We start from the raw sequence: 18,580 nt of genomic DNA, 5'->3' as shown, positions 1-18,580 counted from the left end.
AAGCTGGTTGATAACAGAGCCATTGTAAAAATTGTGAGATACAAAATTATGATGAAAAATGAATTATATTGAAAACAAAGGTAACAAATACAATCATTTCCTAATTATATTTTGTTATTATATACGCATTTGTTATTGGTGCTGTGTGTATTGTGTGTTGTGTGTCTGACGTATACAGCAGTGTGACCTCATGTAGGTAACCTGCAATTGACCATAGTGAGAGTATTTACACCATAAGAATCGGCCAACACTGTTCACCAGGAATTTGGCCTTGGACAGCCAGTTAAACATTTTACAGCGCCTCACTGGGGATACAGCAGTGAGCAGCTGGTTCACAGCTCTCCCCTGGAGCTTACATTCTGGCTGATTTTGGGGTGGAGAGTGAGGATGCAGCTGCTGGGCAGGGCTTGCTGTGGTGTTGGCAGGGGTGTTGTAAGTTGTCCTTAAACCAAATGAGGTCCTTCTGCAGCAAGTGAGCTGTTCCAGGCACCAGGCAGAGGGGAAGGGAGATGAGGAGCCTTGGTTTATGAGAGTGGCTTCACCACTGCTTGAACTCTTGGGATGGCCCAGGCATCCAGAGGCCAAAGGTGGTAGTGTCCTAGGACAGTCTTTGAAGTCAGGTAGCTGGGGACTTGTGGAAGTTGATGTCCAGGATAGGCATGTGGCTGAAGTTGTCTCGGGGTGGCTTAGGTGATGGTAGGTGTGGCCCATCAGGATGGATTCAGAGAACTCAGGAGAGATTAGAATTCACTGTTGCTTTTGTACCATCTGTAATCGCTGGTAGGGACCCAGGAGTGACATTACAGAATCTGTGCTGGGTCGTGGGCAGTACAAGAGCTGATTGCTAAGTTTTAGGAACTTTTCAGGCCGGCTGTTAAACAGCCATCATAAAAACATGGACATGGCGCAGTCACCCAGCAGTGGAGGAGGGTGCAGGGCATGGTGTGAGAGTGGGGTGGAGCAGGCTAAGGGGCCTGGCAGAAGGAACAGCACTGCAAAGGCTCAGAGGTGCTAACTGTTGGGCATTCACCTGACTCAGGTGTCAGGTGAGCCGGAAGTTGGCCAGGAAGTGCTGGCCCTTCCTCTGGCCAGCAGGCGTGGTGTCATCTGGGCACCAGCAAAGGACAGCTGCAGACCTCACCCATTGGGACCTTGTGTTCTGTGGATCGCCCCTTTCCTGCACGTCTTTGGAGTTTCCTGCTGGCTCAAAGCCTGCTGCTGTCCCAGTCAGTCCTTGGTCTGTGACTGGTGGGGTTTTTTTATTTTTTTCCATTTTTATTAGAATGTATTCATGTACGAAGGGGATTCACTGTGACAATTCTGAATAACATTACATTGTACATTGGTTAGAACTCACCTGCCATCTCCCCCCTGCATGTAACTGGTGGTTTAACATTAGCCCACACAACACAGTCTGGAGGTGGGTCTCCTGCTCCATCTACCTCCAACAGCACCAGGGAAGCTGACACAGAAGTGACCTCTGCTGCTTCCGTTCTGCATTTAGGCAGAACACTGAGAACTCACTGCTTAAAGGTAACCTGTGTTGACTTTATGCCTGTGTGTGCCAGTGATCCATTTAATTCCCCATCCCAGTCCTGCAGAGGGTGCTTTATCTCATCTCAGACATGAGGAAACTGAGTCTGGGGGGGGCAGAGTGACTTTTCAATGCCACAGTGTTCTAAGTGGCAGGATGCAGCCCACACAGGCCTCTTGATTTTCCTATAATGCCTGGCACCTCTCCTTTATTTTGGTTTTCTTTCCTCTTTGGAGGGCGAGGGGGAGATAATTCATCAAACGTCTGCAGTTTCTCAGTTTGAAACCAGTGGGTGTTTTTTTCTTTTGGTGTGGGCAAGGTCCAGTCTGATCAGAGCTGAGTTTGTTACCCTATGGCTCAGGGTCAAAGCTGAGAGTAGAATCCCAGTGCCCACAAAACCCCTTAAGCCATGTGTCAAGAAGGAGCTGCCCTTGGTGTTCAGAGGTAGGCTCTGACTGTCCCCTTACCTGTTCTTAGCTGCATCCCCAGCTCAGGGCATACATCTGCTCATGGTAGGCCCAAGCAGAGGTGACCTTCCTGGGTTTCAGATCCCCTCCTTCTCCTTGGCCTGCTCCCCAGTGCCTTCCCCTCTGAGAAAGTCCGGTTCAGTGGCTGCCTGATTGGTATGCATCCCTGAGTTTAGCCATTAGTGTACAAGGCCAGCTCCTCCTCTCTTCCCGCTTCATTGTTTGGAGTGGGCAGACTAGAGTGAGCTGTAGTTAGAAATGTCGCCTTTTATTCAATTTCCCTAAGAAAACAATGGTTAAATTAAGTAGGAAAATAATGGTCTCTGGAAATAGAAGAAAAATATCCCCAGCCTAGCTGTTCCCCTTTGAATTTCTTTAAAACAAGGGTTTGTTTTACTTTAAATTATGCATGGATCACATGACCACTGAAGAAACTTGGAAGGCACAGAAAGAAGAAACCTAACATCACTCTTTATTCTACCTAGAGACAACCCCTCAGTAGTGTGGGGTCACTTGTGTGGCCAGTGATTCATTTGCTCATTGGGCAGGTACCCTGCAGGGTTCCCAAAGGGAGTAGAGGGTTCCACGGCTCCCTGCTGGGTCTCTTTCTCCAGTGGACCCTGGGTAACTCTTTTGTACCTCAGTTTCCCTTCTAGAAAGCAGGGATATACTAGTAACTGTGTCTCTGTGTCTGAGGGTATGGAGATTTAAGAGGAAAGTGCAAGTAGGGCATTCAGGACAGTGCCTGGCCCACTGGAGCACAGAGATGTTGGCTATGGTTATGGAAGGGAGGAAAGTTGTTTCTTCTATCCTCTTAGGTTCTGTGTTGGGACCTGTGAATCAAACTGACAAAAGACAGATAAAGGAGAGAAAAGGCATATAGATTTTGATTCTTTTTTTTTTTTTTGCATTGGACTTCAAGAAGAGGTTAGACCCAGGGGCTTATACATCATTTTAACAAAGGGAGCTAAATTGTGAAGTAACTAAACAAAGGAAAAGGGCTGGCCCCTGGAAGTGAGTAGGAAATGTCTGGTAGGTAAGGTTTAGGTCTGTTTAGGTTTGTTATGCAGGTAAGAGTGCTCCTGGTGAGGGACACCAGGAACAGTGAAAACTTATGCCCGCTACTAGGCAGTAAGGGGGAGGCAGAGAGTTCTTCCTGCCTCTGCTGCTGCTCAAAATAACACTTCTGTCATGTGGCATGTTTCTGAGTGATGCATTCTGATCCCTTCCAGTTACAACAGAGAGCAGGCAGACTGTCACTTGGCCCTGTGAATCTTCTATGATGGCAGATGTCAGTTTTCTGTTACTGGAGGAGGAGGAAGAAGAGGTACAGCCTGAGAGCTGGGGTGGGTGAGAGGGATTCATTGAGGAATTCATCCACCTGTGCCTGGTGGGTACGGGGTTAAACACTCTGGGAGAATGGGCTCCTGGAGCCTCATAGTGAATCTCTTCGGAGCCAGTTCTGTCAGATTCCATCTGCAGAGGAGAAAGAGGCCCAGAGAGGAGCTCCTGAGCAGCAGGTGTGCACAGCTGCATGGGAGGAGGAGCCACCAGTGGCTGTCCAGTGGCTGTATTGTGACCTCCCATGTGCAGCAAGGGAGGGTGCCAAAGGCATTTGGATTAGTTCATCTGTTTTCATCTCTTCGGCTGGCACTCCCCTTTCTAACATGTATTTACTGAGTATCTGCTAGGTGCTGATGTTCCCAGCTGAGTAAGATACGGTACCCTCAGTCTCTGGGAGAGGCAGATGGGGACTGATGGAAGGGTGGGAGGCGTAAGAGGCAGTGTTAGCTTGGGGACAGGCAAGGTTTCAGGGAAGGGCATGGGCAAGGCCATAGTAGGGCCCTATCCGGTCAGGAGGAGTGACGAGGCAGCCACTGAAGAGCTCTGTGCTTCTCACTGCGAGTTCATGATTAGGAAACAGCAAGGGTCAAAACTTTTTGTTCCGGGAAGATCCTGGGCTGGAAGGGGCGGGAGACACCAGGAAGACCTTTCGGGACTGTTTATAGGCTCTCATTCTCTGAACCTTCTGCTTCCTTACTGCTTCCCAAATTTCACTCATTTCCTTTTTCAAAAAGGTTTCTGAGACTTAGAGAGATTAAGCAACACACAGCATAAATGACATCCATGCTGGGACTGATCTCTCAGAGAACAGCTGGAGTCTCAGGGGTGGAAGGAGATGGAGAGTAACCTCAAAGAAGGGCCAGATTCTCTTGACCTTGAACATTGTCTTTTCCAACCTCAGAGCCTGGTTGGGGTCTTTGGGTGTCAGGAGTTGGGCTGCTGCTGTTGCTGGGAGCAGGCTTCCCAGAAGCTTCCTTCCCAGTGTCAGCAAAGCCATATGGGATAGGCCTAGGATTCGATTAACACAGGCCACACAAGGCCAGCAAGGAAGGCAGCCCCACTGGGAAGGGCAGCAGTGTTTTATAGGCGCCAGGCTGGGAGAGATGACGGGCAGTTCCCAGAGCCCTGTCCTTTCTGAGAGCTGTCATCTTGGGTAGCTATCTTGCCTCCGTAGGATCTGGGGTGCCTCATCCATGAAACAGGGATAATATTGATCACAACCCACAGGATTGAAATGTAACCCATGTTTGCTGAGGGCCTGGGTGTGTAAACGCTGTGCCTTATCTGTTTTGGTTGTTTGTGGCAATCCTGAGCAATGCCTGATTATTATCTCCACTTACGGATGAGGCAGCTGAGGAACAGAGAGGGTTGTGTGGCCAAAGTCACACAGCGACTCAATGGAGGACTGGATGCTGATCTGTCTGATCTGGAACCTTCCCTTGAGACCCCTCTGGTCCCTGTCAGACTTTGTTCAGCTGAGCATGGGTCCCTTCCTTGGCAGACCTTCTGGTAGGACCTTGTGGGGCTTTGGTACCTGCTTATCCCGCTTTGGGACACTCTGGTCTGGCCCAACCCCTTAAGTTTGATCACGAAGTCTTTGGGGCTCCATTGGGCTTACGCCTCACCCTCATCTTCCCAGTTTGCTCTCTGTAAGGTGGGCAGGCTGAAAAGCCAGGGTCTCCGTTAATTCCACTGTGACGGGGCTGTGTCCCAGCGAGCCCATTGCAAGGTGAAAGCACAACCGAAGTAAAAATGGGGTTATTACACGGGACCTACAATCCACCCCAGCTCACCTGTGCTATGGGCAGAACACTCACACTAGCCTGCATTGGATGAAATCGTCTCCTACACAGCCTGCTTTATACTGAAGTGTGAGCATCTCTCATAGCTTTCTGAACACTGCTCAAAGTGAAAAGCAGAATGGTTGCATGACTATGAGGCCTTTGCATCATCGGAAGTCAAAACATTGTTAAGTTGAACCAGTGTAAGTTGGAGGCCAGCTGTAACCCATAAACGTGAGATATCAGGTTGCTGAGAGTCTGCAAGATCACACATTTGTCATTCTTTTCTGCTCTCTGTTCTGTTTCCTGGGACACGGGGAAACTGATAGAAAGGACGACGCGGGGAATCCTGTGTTCCCTTGCTGTTTATGCTGATAGCTAGGGGCTGAGCACTGCATGTGCCTGGCACTGTGCTGGCTGCTTTTTGGACTGTTTTCTTGTGAACTCACCAGGCAGGTGAGTGCTAATAGGTCCATGTTAGGCGTGCGTCAAGGAATGGAGGTTCCTTTATCTGAGAGCGGGACTTGTTTTTTTATTTGTGTGTGTGTGTTGCTGGGGATAGAACCCAGGACCCTGCTCATACTAGGCAAGCAGTCTGCCACTGAACTGTGACCTAGCTCTCAGGGGTAGCCAGAGACCGGAGGTGGACAGAGGACATCCCTACTGGGGGCAGCACCTCTCACCCCACAAACCATCACACAGAACACTGGGGAGACCCAGTTCTCCAAGGTCTCAGATGGATCCACTCTTGAGAACTGGCAATGAAGGGCTGGTGAAGTAGCTCAAGTGGAAGAGCACCTGCCTAGCAAGCATGAGGGCCCTGAGTTCAAACCCCAGTACTGCAAAAATAAAAAATAAAAAAGAACTGGGAATGAGAGACTTAGGGCTAGAAATATTCACCAGGGCCCAGAGCTCAGGTTGGCTGGGCAGCCTCTCTGGGACTGCAGACCTCAGCTGCATACAGAGGGGGGCTGGGGACCAGAAGAGGAAGCGGCTGACAGGGAGGGAGATGGAGTAGCTGAGGCAGGACGATGGAATCAGAGACCCTTTTAGAACCAGAGCTGTCTTCTGGGATCAGCTAGTCCAGGCACCTTACTTCCCCTATGGGGCACCTCAGTCCCAGAGAGGGGGTGTGACTTGCTTTAGGTCACACAGCTGCAGGTGCTAGACCCAGGTACAGAAGAGCACTGGGGAAGCTGATGCTTGGCCTCACCCCCGGCCATTCTCGTGGGCATGCACCTACCTGGCCCCCGCTGCTGCCTACCTTTTCCCTCTCCCAGAGAGGAGCAGGAGCAATAGCAATGGCAATAAAGGAGCCATCCTGCCCAGGGCTGAGTGATCCAGTTTTCTGTTGCTGGGACAAAGTACCTAAGGAAATCAACTCAAAAGCAGGAAAGGTTTATTCTGGGTCATGGTTTCAGAGGTTTCAGTTCAGGGTCTCTTGGTCCTGTTGCTTTCTGCCTGTGGCAAGGCAGCATGTCATGGTGAGTAAAGCTGCATACCTCATGATGCCTGAGAAAGAGGGAGGGAGGGAGGGGGAGAGAGAGAGAGAGAGGAGAGAGAGGAGAGAGAGGAGAGAGAGGAGAGAGGGAGAGAGAGAGAGAGAGAGAGAGAGAGAGAGAGAGAGAGAGAGAGAGAGAGGAGAGAGAGAGGGAGAGAGAGAGAGAGGGAGGAGAGAATATTTTCAGATTTCTACTGTGGTTCTTTCATTGTTCTTGACCCTGAATATTTTTTCCCCCAGTAACACGTTTCAGGACACAAGTGCTATCCCTGATGCACAGATTAGTATCGGTGGGCTCTTAGGATGGTTTAAACATTTAAATGCAGATGCTGTAACCTGACTGTGGAGTTTGAGGGGAGCACTTCCTGGGACCTGCAGAACCCTAACCCCCATTGGTTTTTGTGTCTTTCATTCTCCAATGCTCCCTTCTCTGAGCACCGAGTGTGTGGAGACCACAGGGTCTTCTGGGAGGAAGGTCAGGCTCACCTAATGGAGCCATCCACCTTTCCTGGGGCAGCAAGATTGGCTGAGATGTCCAGGGATAGCTGCAAAGGCTCTTCCCTGGGGACAGGCAAGGGGGAGAGGAGGATGGAGAGAGAGGAGCCTCCAAGGAGGCCAGCCACAGCCTGGAGTACAGGGGAATCCTGGGGGAGGGTCACTCATGGCCTTGGATAAGGCACAACTCCTTCTGGGCCTCAGTTTCCCCATCGGTAAAATGAGGGCCTGGGGCTTAGTGATTTGCTAGCTCCAGGCACACTGGACCTTCTGGTCTTCCCCTGGCTTGCCGAGTTTCTTAGCACCCTGGGGAACCTGAGCACTGGAAATTGGTACACTAGTGAGTGTCAGGATGGCCCAGACAGCCTCTAAGAATGCAGATCCTGGATTTTGCCCCTCGAGACTAATTTTTTGTAGGTTAGGATCGGGACCTTAGAATCTAATTTTTTTTTGATTGGTGCTGGAGACTGAACTTGGAGCTAGTACATGCCAGGTAAACACTCTGCCACAGAGCCTCATCAGAATCTGCACCTAAGAAATCCCTCCCTGTACTTAGGTGGGTGTGAAGCCAGTAGGTCAAGGATCAGCTTGGAAAAGGTTGCTAGACTCTGAGCTGGCAGTGTCTAGGAGAAGGTGCCCACAGGGCCTCTCTGAGATGCCTTTGTTGGCAGCAACAGCCTTCAGTAGCCATCTGTGCCTCCTTGCCCACATGCTGCTGTGCCCAGAACCTGGCTGAAGGAAGCTTCTGGACAGAATGCAAGAGCTTGAGTCTCACCCTGAAGAGTTTTGAACCAGCCAACCTCGGCTGGGCCTGGGAACCTTGTGTTTGAAGAACTTCCCAGGTCTTCTGTTAATTTGTCATTCATTCAACAAATATTTTTTGAAGTTTGTGAAGGAATAGCACAGAAACACAATTGTAAGGCCAGATACAATTTTGGACCTATGTCATATACTTTGCAGCTTGGAGACAATGATTACACAGGAATGCTAAGCCAGGTTGGGAATCGGGTCAGGGAATCGTTGAGTCAGACTAAATACTTGGGGCAAAGCAGGATTACTGCGTAGCTGAGTCCCAGTAAATTCCAGATTGGAGTAGAGCCCTGAGAGTGCTACTAAGGACTCCTGTCGTGTGTTCCTTCACTTATTCACTCTTTTCCCCTTCTATTCATGCACCTGGCATTCACACATCCATTTTCCATTCCATCCATGAATCCATGCATCCACGCATCCAACCATCTATCCAGTCTTCCATTATCCAGCTGTCCATCCATACACTGTCCTAAACAATCCACCCTCCCATCCCTCCTCCTATTCATCCACCCACTTATCTTCCTATAAGTCCATTGATTCATCCCTCCGCCCTTCTATCCACCCATCTTTCAACCCCATCCTCTCATCTATCCACCCACCTGCCCACCCATCTTCCTACCTGTCCTCCCATCCAGTTCATCCATCCACTTATCCATGTTGTCTGGACTCTAATTGGCGTGCAGATGACTACTCTAGTAACTGGAGAGACAAGCAAAAAGCATTCTCTGTGCCCTCAAGGAACTCCCAGTCTAGTGGGAGAGTCAGAAAACAAAGCAAATGATTCCAGTCCAGCGTGTTAGGTACTGAGGGACAAGTGACTGGCTGTCCCAGTGGTTATTGTGGAGGACTTCCCTGAGATCAGCTTGGGCTAAGGCTTCAAATGCAGTGGGAGATGAAGTGGGGACTGTCCTCAGGGTCAAGGGAATGTCCTCCTTGGGAGGCAGGTCATCATGGCTGGGATGGCAGGAGCCTCTCTCCCTTCTGAAGCTCAGGTTCCTTTTGTCTTCCATGTGTTCCCATGAGGCCTGGTTCTAAGAAAATGCCCACCCAACAGTGGGGGCCAGTAAGTGGGCGGATGAGGGGTGATCAGTCAGAAAGAGTGCCCTATGGCTGTTTGGAGGAGCTTGTGGACAGAGTATCGGCAGGAGAGCGACACCATCACGTGACTCCCTCTGCTGGGCGGGGAAAACTGAGTGGACCTGGGTTGTCACCCTTTCTCCTTGGCCCTTGTCAGATCCGAGGCCTCGCATTCATGAGAGCTTAGTGGGCCTGATACCCCCTTTCTACCAGTGAAGTTCTCATGGCTCTGGGGGCCCGGGCACATTTAGGGGATAGAGTAGTGTAGGGAAGGTGGCAACTGAGTGCCTTGGCCTCTGGAATCACACTGGTTTAGAGTCTCAGTTCTGCCACTTGTTAGCTATGAAGCATCCTGGGTTACGCGTCTCGGCCTCCCTGGGCTTCCATTCACTTTCTCAGGGTGAGGACACAATGGCCCTAACTCATGCGGTTTGGAACGGTTAAGAGAGTTGTTCCTATAAAGCCCTTAGAGCGTTGCCTGGAGCACAGTTGGCATTCTGACGGATGGCAGCTGAAAAGGGGAGTTCTGGGGCAGCTGTACCATGGTGGTTGGGTATTTATTAGTCTTGGAGATGGAACACTGGGTTTGAATCCCACCTCTACCTTGGACTGGCTGCAAAAATCTTTACCAAGCTGACTGAAATCTGGTTTCTCACTTGTGTTACTGGGGATGGACACTCCAAAGAGCTGCTGGCAAGAGTCGCAAGCCTGATGGCTCACTCTCTGCTGTGGCTTGTCACTGAAATCAGAAAACTTGGGTCTAAACAGGTAGGGGTGAGAGGGCATGGACGTCCTTCATGGTCCCAGAGTCTGGGGGGCAGGGCTAGGGTAGGTAGTAGTCTGGTGCCCTTGGTGTCCCAGAGCCTGTGAAAATGGCCCAACATGGGGCTGGGGCACGGGGTTCTCAGAGCTTGCTGCTATCTGGGTGCGGGTTGGGCTGGGGCCATTTAGTCTTCTTGGGGTTTCTGACATGGGGCTCACCACCCTGTCCTTCTTACCTTGGGTTCCTGCTTCACTCCAGTTCTCAGGGCTAGGTGACTCAGCTATGCCTGATGTCCTGCAAGATTTAGGTCACTGAAGGTAAATATTAACCACTCATCTAGCTCCAATTGCAAACCTGTCCAGACTGGCTACCTGGGGACTCCAGTTCTGAGCTTGCTGGCCAGATAGCAGGCCCTCTAGGGAGGAGAGGGCAGCCGCTCCTTGCCCTGTCTGGCAGCTGGGACTGCTGTGTTTACAGAAGAAGGGAAACAGAAGCATTGGGAGGGCAGGAGGCCAGCTGTGTCACAGGACAGCAGGGGAGACTGGAGACTGCTGAGAGTGGCTCCCTGCAAGGTCCCTGCTTTTCTCACCTGGTTTTGGGCAGTCTCCTTTCTCTGTTTCAGTTTCTGGGGATGCTGTGGGTATCAGAGGTACTGAGGTTTGCTTTCTGACTCTGTTTTGCTGAGCCACACATTTGCAAAGTGAGGGGCCAGGCTGATTGAGGGCTCTTGGTGACAAGTGCCAGCCCAGGATACCTGAGCGACTGTGGGCCAGGTCTGGGGCTTGGGGGTGATCACCAGGCCAACTCGACAGGCATTTCTGGAAGACAGGCACCATGGGACTCCAGCGCAGAGCCCCACTCCTATCCTGGGGAGTGGATGCGTGAGCAGGAGCGACCACAGAGGCTTGGGCCTACAGACCTGGGCTCCATCATGAGTCTTGTTAGCTATGTGATCTTGACTGTGTGCCTTTGCCTCACTCAGCAGTGGGAGCTCTTCTGAAAGGTGGGGATCCTGAGTCCCACTTCAGAGGCACTGTGGGGAGGAAGTAAAGTGTGTGTACAAGAACACACCACCTTCTACAGCTGAGAGCAGTGCACATGCGGGTCTGAAGGTGGTTGAGCTGTTCTCTGTGATGCTGGCCACCGGGTGTTGGTCCCCAGTGTGGGACTTAGAGGGGGACAAGCTTGGCTGGGCAAGGAGATTCTGGCTTTGCCTCCATAGTCCTGCATTTGAGAACCCTGATGCCTGTGCAGTTTTCAGAGTTCTCCTTGCTCCTGTCTCAGGGAAGATCAGAGAGCCAGGGCCCAGTATTGGTAGGAGCTAGTGGCAGAGCCAGGCTGTCCCCCTGCCCGAGGCCCAGCTGATCCTGTAGGTTGGGCCTGGGGTAGGTTGGGGTAGATTGGACTCCCTGCACCTTCTGACCTACCCTGGAACCAGCTAGGCATGGAATATTCTGGGCACATGACTCACAGGCCAGCTCTTCATCTGCTAGGACCTTCGTGTTTTCCTTTCTGTTATTTTTCCCTAATACGGTCTCATGTGGCCCTCACCTCTCCCTCTTTGTTTGGGAGGGTGGCTTGTGTCCCAGAGACCTGACCAGGGGGAACCCCTAGAAGATGGCTGCCTGGTCTCAGGAGCCCAAGCAGGGGAAGGCAGGGGAACTACACAGACCTGGGGCCCAGGCTTGGCTGGTCTGCTCCCTAGCTGTGTGATCTGGGGCACATCACTTCACCTCTCTGAGCTTCACTTTTCAACCACTCCCCACATTTAAAATATTAAGTGCCAGATGTGGTGCTAGGCATCGTGGGTAGAGCAGCAAATAGACTCAGGGTGGGGTAGGAGGACCTGGGTCTCCTCCCTGCAGCATCATGAGTGTTTTTAGCGCAGGTTTTATTTCCAGCTCCTGAGTGCGGTCACTGGAATCCAGGTGAATCGTTGGTGCTCTGTCTCACGACTGTGAGCAGGACTGAGGAGGCTGTTTCTGAAGAGACAGGTTGGCTTTCTGGGAATCAGCCTTGTGGCTTAGTACTGGGTCGTGAGTTCAGGCTGCTGCATTCCCACGTGCCCCCGACTGCAGCCCAGATGTGCCCTTTCCTGGGGTTGTGCATCCCCAGGCATGGTGGGCACTGGAGAGGTGGGTGAGAGGTGTCTGCTGAACTAATGAGAGGGATAGGACAGCCTGGGACTCATCCTCACAGGGACAGGACTGACTTGGTGAGGAAGGGAGGGAGCTATGCACACAGGGGCAGGCAAGGGGACTGGGCCACCTGGCCAGGGCAAGAGAAGACCTGGGGAAGGAGGGACAGTGGGCTGGGGCGTCCCGTGGAGGGAGGAGCCTCTTTGTGAGAAGTCCCAGAGGATGAGGTGAGGCCAGGGTGGGCTGAGAGGCAGGTGTGGGCCTTTCCCCCGTGGGACGGGAGCCTCCTGTGGGAGGAGCAGTCCCAGTGTGACAGTGACTCAGTTCCAGTGTGGGAGCATTTTGCTACCAGGTGTGGGGCTAGGCTCAGCAATCCCCATCAGGCCAGGATTTCCTTGTCTGTTGTCAGGTATGACCTAAGCTCTGGAGCAAGACCTGGCTGAGGGGTCTTGTTGAAGGAGGGTGGAGCGAACCATAAGTGTGTGACTCAGGGGGGCTCAGAAGTGAATACATCCTATTCCCATGGGAGTAAACTGAAGCCCTGGGCACTTAACTCACACAGTTGCTGGGCAGCACAGCCAGGATCTGAAGTCCACCCTGCCTGACTCCAGATGCAGGGTCCCACCCACATCAGGATCCTCAGGAAGGAATTCTGGCTCTGGCTCCAGCCTGGCTCATAGCCTCTCCAAGGCCCCTCCCTCTTCAGAGAGCAGCTGACTGTGGAAACACCCAGTGCTGGGCTCAGAAGCTATGAAGACAGCAAAGGGCTCCTTCCCTTAGCTCCTGCCCTGGCCGGTGGACGCCATTCCAGGGAGCCAGGTTAGGAGGGGAGTAAGGCTGCCACACATGGGGGTCCTCTCAGGTTGCATCTGATTGTGCGTCCTCAGTCATAGTGGGGGCAGGGCACAGGTTCAGGTGTGGCTGGCACAAGGGGGTCTGGCTCTCAGAGGCGCCTGCCTGGGTTGTGGCTGGATTGGCATGAGTGAATCTCTTGTGTTCGTGGGACCACAGGATCATATGCTCCTTGGGGCTCTGGGTTGGAATGTCCATTCAGTGGCTCCAGGGGCCTGGGACTGTATTGCTGTGACAGGATACCTGAGATGATAACCTAAAAAGAAGAGAGGCTCACTCTGGTTCCTGGTTTTGGAGGTTTTAGTCCATGTTGGCCCCATTGCCCTTGGGCCTGAGGTGAGGCAGCACATCATGGAGGGAGTGCATCGTGGGGGGAACTGCTTACCTCATGGTGGCCAGGAGGCAAATAGCAGGAAGTGGCTGGGCTCCCAATATCTCCTTGAAGGGCACACCCCCAATGACCTAACTTCCTCCCACTAAGCCCCACCTCTCGAAGGTTCCACCACCTCCCACAGGCTGGTGACCAAGCCTTTAACACATGGTCCCGATCCAAAGTACCAGAAGTGTTTGTGTGGGGGGTCTGCTTTCAGAGGCAGTGCATCTGCAACACTTTCTGGGAGCTGCAGGGTCAGAGTACTTGTCTGCTAGACCTCCAACTTCCCTCCTGCTATGCTACCTCGCAGGGGTCCTTCCTTCCAACCAGGGGGACCTTCATAGATCACCTGAGCATGTCCCAGGCCCACAGAGCCCAGCTGGCTGGTGGCTGAGGTTTTATACTCAAAGACATTGCGGGGGCTGAAGTCAGGGGGCCTGGGTTCAAATCTCAGCTCTTCTTTTAGACCGTGTGACCTTAAGAAATTTTCTTGACCTCTGCCTGTAATCTGTAGAATGGAGCGGGGTGGGGTGGGGGCAATTGTCCACCTCTCAGAGGGTTGTCAGAAGGATTAAAGTAATCCTGGGAGCGAAGAGCCTGGAGTAACTCTGTGTGCCAAGTGAGCATTGAGTACACATAAGCCCGGTGGAGTTGATTTTGGCCCTTGCATCTCAGTGACATTGGACAGCCTGAGCTGTTGCTTTGTTCTTTGCCCAGTTCTGGGACATGGTCTCTTCTCAGGCATATGCTGGTCACTAATGAGTGAGTACCTTCCTGCATGAGGTCAGTGGGGCACACAGGAGCGTGGGGACACTGGAGTCCCATTGAAGGCCCCTGTCCTAGCCCAGTCGAGCTGCTAGAACCACACACCATATCCTGAGTGGTGGATCAACAGCAGATACCTGTTTCTCATGGTTCTGGGGGCTGGGAAGTCCAAGATCAAGGTGCTGGCAGATTTGATGTCTGGTGAGGGCCCGTTCCTTATAGATGGCACATTCTTGCTGCGCCCTGGCATGGTGGGAGGTACCAGCTAGCTGTTTGGGCCTCACTCACAGGGCCTCCACCCTCGTGACCTCCCAGTATGTGAGCAGGACATGTGTGTATCCCTGTTTCTACCTCTGCCCATGCTTGGGATCCCCTGCACACATTTGCTCCTGGCTGCTGTGTCCCAGGTAGTACAAAGACGAGATAGCTGTGCTTTTATTTGTCCTTTTAAGGTGCAATAAATGACAGGACCTCTGTACTCCCCTATCAGGCCAGGGCCATTCTTGGGGTTCTTCGGCCCCCCACCTCCCCATAGACCTGTGGTTGCTGCCACTGCTCTGTCTGTTCTCCTTCCCCTGCCAGACTGTGGGCTCCAGGGCCAGGCCTGCCTTTTCCACCTTGACACAGCAGGCCTAGCATGTGGAAGATGCTAGATGGATACGTGTAGAGGGTGAGCCAGGTGCGCGACCAGCTTTGGGGATTCAGGAGTGGGCATGGCCCCTGTCCTTGGAGACCTGGCAGGAGGTGACAGCTCATTGTCTCATGAACTCAAGAGACATTGGCCAAACAGCCCCTCAGAGCTGGGAGTGGTGCTGGGTACAGAGGGTGCAGAGTGGCACAAGATGGGGTCCTGCCTTAAGGGGTCACACTTCCTCTTCCCTCCTGTGCACCTGTCCCTCTTCCCACCTTCTATATTCAGGTGCCGGCAGAAGTAGCTGTGGCTTCTACCCCTGCTGTGTCCGTCTAGTGGGCAGACACACAAAAGCACGTCACATGGCCTCAGCCATTCCTCTAGACCCTTGTGTCCTGGGATTTATCTGCCATGGAAACCAGTAGTGGTGACTTTGGTCTTTGTATCCCTGGACTAGTAGCGGTCACACCGCCCTGCCCTGGGAGACCGGTGTCCCTCCTGATCCTCAGGGATTTGACCATGTGCCTTCCCTCAGGGTTTCTCCCCGTGGTGTGGATGATGTCTGGGCTTGGTGACTTTGTTGTGGGAAGTTTGGCCTCTCCTATTTGATGTCAGGAGTACCCCAGCGCCCCTACCCCAGTCATGGCAATGGCTGGCCTCCGGGCATTGCCAAATGTCCCTCCCCCAGTCGAGAACCACAGCTTGGATGGATCAGAAGGCTGCAGCTGTGTGAAGCAAAGCAGAATGGACTTATTCATTGGTGGTACTGGGGGTTGAACTCAGGGCCTTATGCTCACTAGACAGGAGCTGTACCACTTGAACCACACTCTGGACTGTTTTTTTTTTTGGTGGTACTGGGGTTTGAAGTCAGGGTCTCACACTTGCTAGGCAGGAGCTTTACTGCTTGAGCTGCTCTGCAAGCCCTTTTTACTCTGATTATTTTGGAGATGAGGTCTCACTTTTTGCCCAGGCCACCTGGACCATGGTCCTCCTATTTTAAGCTTCCTGCCATAGCTGGGATGACAGATTCATGCCACCGTGCCCAGCTTTTTTCCACTGAGATGGGGTCTCTTGAACTTTTGCCCGGGGGCTATGATCTTCCTCATCTCAGCCTCCCAAGTACCTAGAAGATGATAGGGTGGACATTTTGAATCTAGTACAACCCCCTACCAACCCCAGACAAAGCAGAAGAGGGAGCAAGCACCCACTACACCCTGTAGTACTTGGACACAGACATGATCTGTGTGGTAGGAAAGGCTGACCTCCGCTGGGAGGTAGAGAGGCCTTGGAGGCCGGGGCAGCTGTGGGTCTGGCCCGGCCCCACAAAAACAGTGCTGCCAGCAGTGTTCACTGAAGCCTTGCTGGGCCCACAGTCCTCTCGCTCCGTGTAGACACAATATAGGGCAGGTCATCAAATGGCCACCTAGAGAACTAGGGCAATGGGTGGATCTGGGAGTTGAGTCTGAATGTTCTGCAGCCTACCTGCATCTCAGTGAAGCCCTGGCATTGCCCCTGTGACTGCACACCCTGGCAACTCAAGTGGTGCCTGGTGCACCTTGCCTCCAGAGCCCAGAGAGGCTCTGGAGGGCAGCAATGGGGGCTCTGGGACCCTCAGCGCTACCATCCCTTCTTGTTGGCCAGTGCTGCTGTCTGATTAGGAAGGAGTGGTCATTAATTCAGTCAGCAAATGGCACTGATCATTCACCATGTTCCAGGCTCTAAGTGAGGCACTGTATGCAAATGACTACCTTTTTTTTTTTTTTCAGTGTTGGGGCCTTGCCCAGTTAGACAGATACCTCATTTACTTCTTAAAGCACCCTTTGTGGTAGGGCTTCCTCGTGGAAGAGGAGGCCACACTCAGAGGTGTGTCTCAGCTGGGACATGGCCGGGTTTGATCACTGAGCTCACTCTCCTAAAAACCATGCTTAGGGTGTGAGGGTAGCACACAGGGTGACCAAGGTACAACCCGGCAGGACAGAGGCTGCTTCAGAGGAGGAGAGACCCTCCCCCACCAAGTGCAGTGACCTGTTTTCCGCTGTGCAGGCAGGACATGGTCAGGAGTGGCCTCCAGTTTATGGCATCATTGTGGCTCAACACCAAGGGAGAAGGAAGGCGAGAAGGAGTTTGGGAATTCTCTGTAGACCAGGGTGTGAGCAGCTTCTCAGTTGTCCATGTCCTTGTGAGTCTCATCACAGGGTCAGTCGGCTCCGGTTTAGTGTATGAAAGCTGCTTGTGAGAGAGGGCGGATGTTTGGGGATGATTTCCTGTGTGGTCAAGGTCACGGGCATGACTTTACTCTGGATACAGGATTCAGGGAAATCCTTGTCATGGTCACAGAAACCTCCTCACTCCCCCTCCCTGAGCATGTCCAGCCCAGCCTCCCCTGTCCCTTCCCATTCCCTAGACAATGGCAGCTTCTCTTGAAGTCAAGTGCAAGGTGTGAATCCATTGGCCTGGTCCTGGCCCCTCTTTTGGGCTACAGTGGATTTTGGAATTAGACAGAACTGGGTCTAATCACAGATCCACCATTGATGGACTCCTTGACTTTGGATGGTCCTCTACCTGCCTGAGCCTCAGTTTCTTTCTCTGTAGAGTGGAGCTGATCCTGTCCCCTCCTGGGCTTGCTAGAGGATTAGAGGTGGCGCTGGGTGAAGCCTGTCCTGAAGTCTGGTCAGAGGACACAGGTCTCCCCACTTCCCTCCAAGATGCAGGGCCCCTCCTCTCTCCCGGAAGGACAGCAGCAGGGTCTGTCTGTAGCACTGACTGCTTTGAGAGCTCAGCGAGGGCTCTCCTTGGCCCTAGGTTTCTGTGTTGGGCGCTGGCTTCTGGAGGCCTGATGCTGCTGGCTAGCTTGCCCTGCCTTGGTTGGGTGTACTGAGCTGTTTTAGCTCTGAGTTTTGCACAGGCTATTTCTTTCCTGCCCACAGCTCCCTGTGGGACAGGGTGTTCGTCCCTATTGCCAGATGGGTCCCTAGGGACTGTAGAAGAGGGCCTTTCCACCTCCCATGGCTGCCAGCCTGGGGCCCCAGTGCCCCTTCTCTGGAAAGCTGAATGTGTGCCAGGGTCCCCACCTGGCTGTGTGCACACCTGCCTGCCCTCAGCTGACGATGGCCGCCATGGGGCTCTGGGTAGCCTCCTTGCTGCCACATGCTTCTGACTCATCAGAGGAAGAATGTAGTCTTTTGGGGAGTGAGTTTGTAAAAATAGCCCAAGTCCTCCCTCTGCCCTGCCCCACCCTTCTCTTCTGATCTCTCCTTGGCACTGGCCTCAGACCTCCTCCCACACTGGTTTTGGGGAGTTGCCTCTGTGCAACCCATTGGGTGGGAGTGTGCTTGCAAAGGCCGCCAGGAGGAGCTGTACTGGCTGCAGGCAGGTGGGGGAAGAAGCACGATGAGGCCACCTTCTCTCCACGGGGCCATCGTGGGTCCAGGGATTCCTTTGTTCAATTGGCAAGTATATCCCAAGGTCCTCTGGGTGCCATGCTATATTTTAGGACTTGGAAAGAGAGATGAACAGCAGCAACCAAGCCCTGCCTTGGTGGAGCCCACTGCTAGTAGGAAGTAATAGAAACAGATAACTAGGAGGTATACTGTGATGTCAGGAGGTGTTAAATACTGTGAAGACAGGGAAGCAGGGTCACGGACAGAGCATGAGGGCCATGAGTGTGGGCTGTTTGGAGAAGGCCTCTCTGATCTGATGACCTTGGAGTAGAGCCCTGAAGGTGAGGAAGACAGCCCTGTGGATATCTCTGGGAAGAGCATTCCAGGCTAAGGGAGCGGCAAGGGCAAAGGCCCTGAGGTAGGAGCATGCTTGGGGTATTTGAGGAACTGCTGTGACTGGAGTGGAGTAAGCTGCGGAAGAGAGGTGGGAATGGAGTCAGGGAGGCCAAGATGAGGACCCTGACCTCCCTCTGAATGAGGAAGGAAAACACATCAGGGTTCAGAGCCGGGGATGAACTTGGCTGCTGTGCTGAGAACAAGTATGCAGGGAGACCAATAAGAGGCTGTTGTAATAATAGCCCAGGGAAGATATGCTGGTGGTTTGGACCA

The 18,580-nt window shown here is 52.7% G+C and overlaps 1 protein-coding gene and 1 long non-coding RNA gene across 8 annotated transcripts in view; one reads left to right on the top strand and one right to left on the bottom strand.

Moving 5' to 3' along the window:
• Arhgef10l (Rho guanine nucleotide exchange factor 10 like) overlaps positions 1–18,580 on the top strand; it is a 142,358-nt gene that overhangs the window by 16,759 nt on the left and 107,019 nt on the right. The window contains exon 1 of one of the 7 annotated variants that reach the window (XM_074081200.1): positions 12,442–12,729. The exons of the other annotated variants lie outside the window; for them this stretch is intronic. The gene's annotated coding sequence lies outside the window, so the exon portion shown is untranslated. Of the gene's footprint in view, positions 1–12,441; positions 12,730–18,580 lie in introns of those variants that run through there. 7 annotated transcript variants of the gene reach the window in all.
• LOC141425028 (uncharacterized) lies at positions 6,504–10,073 on the bottom strand. Its single transcript, XR_012450103.1, has 3 exons — positions 10,008–10,073; positions 8,552–8,631; positions 6,504–6,638 (listed from the first exon to the last, which is right to left on the bottom strand). It is a non-coding gene; the product is annotated as an uncharacterized lncRNA (long non-coding RNA).

The sequence above is a fragment of the Castor canadensis genome, chromosome 7 (genome assembly GCF_047511655.1).
Source record: "Castor canadensis chromosome 7, mCasCan1.hap1v2, whole genome shotgun sequence".
NCBI lineage: Eukaryota > Metazoa > Chordata > Mammalia > Rodentia > Castoridae > Castor > Castor canadensis.
Note: the sequence above shows the minus strand (reverse complement) of the source record. Positions and strands in the feature narration are given on the sequence as shown.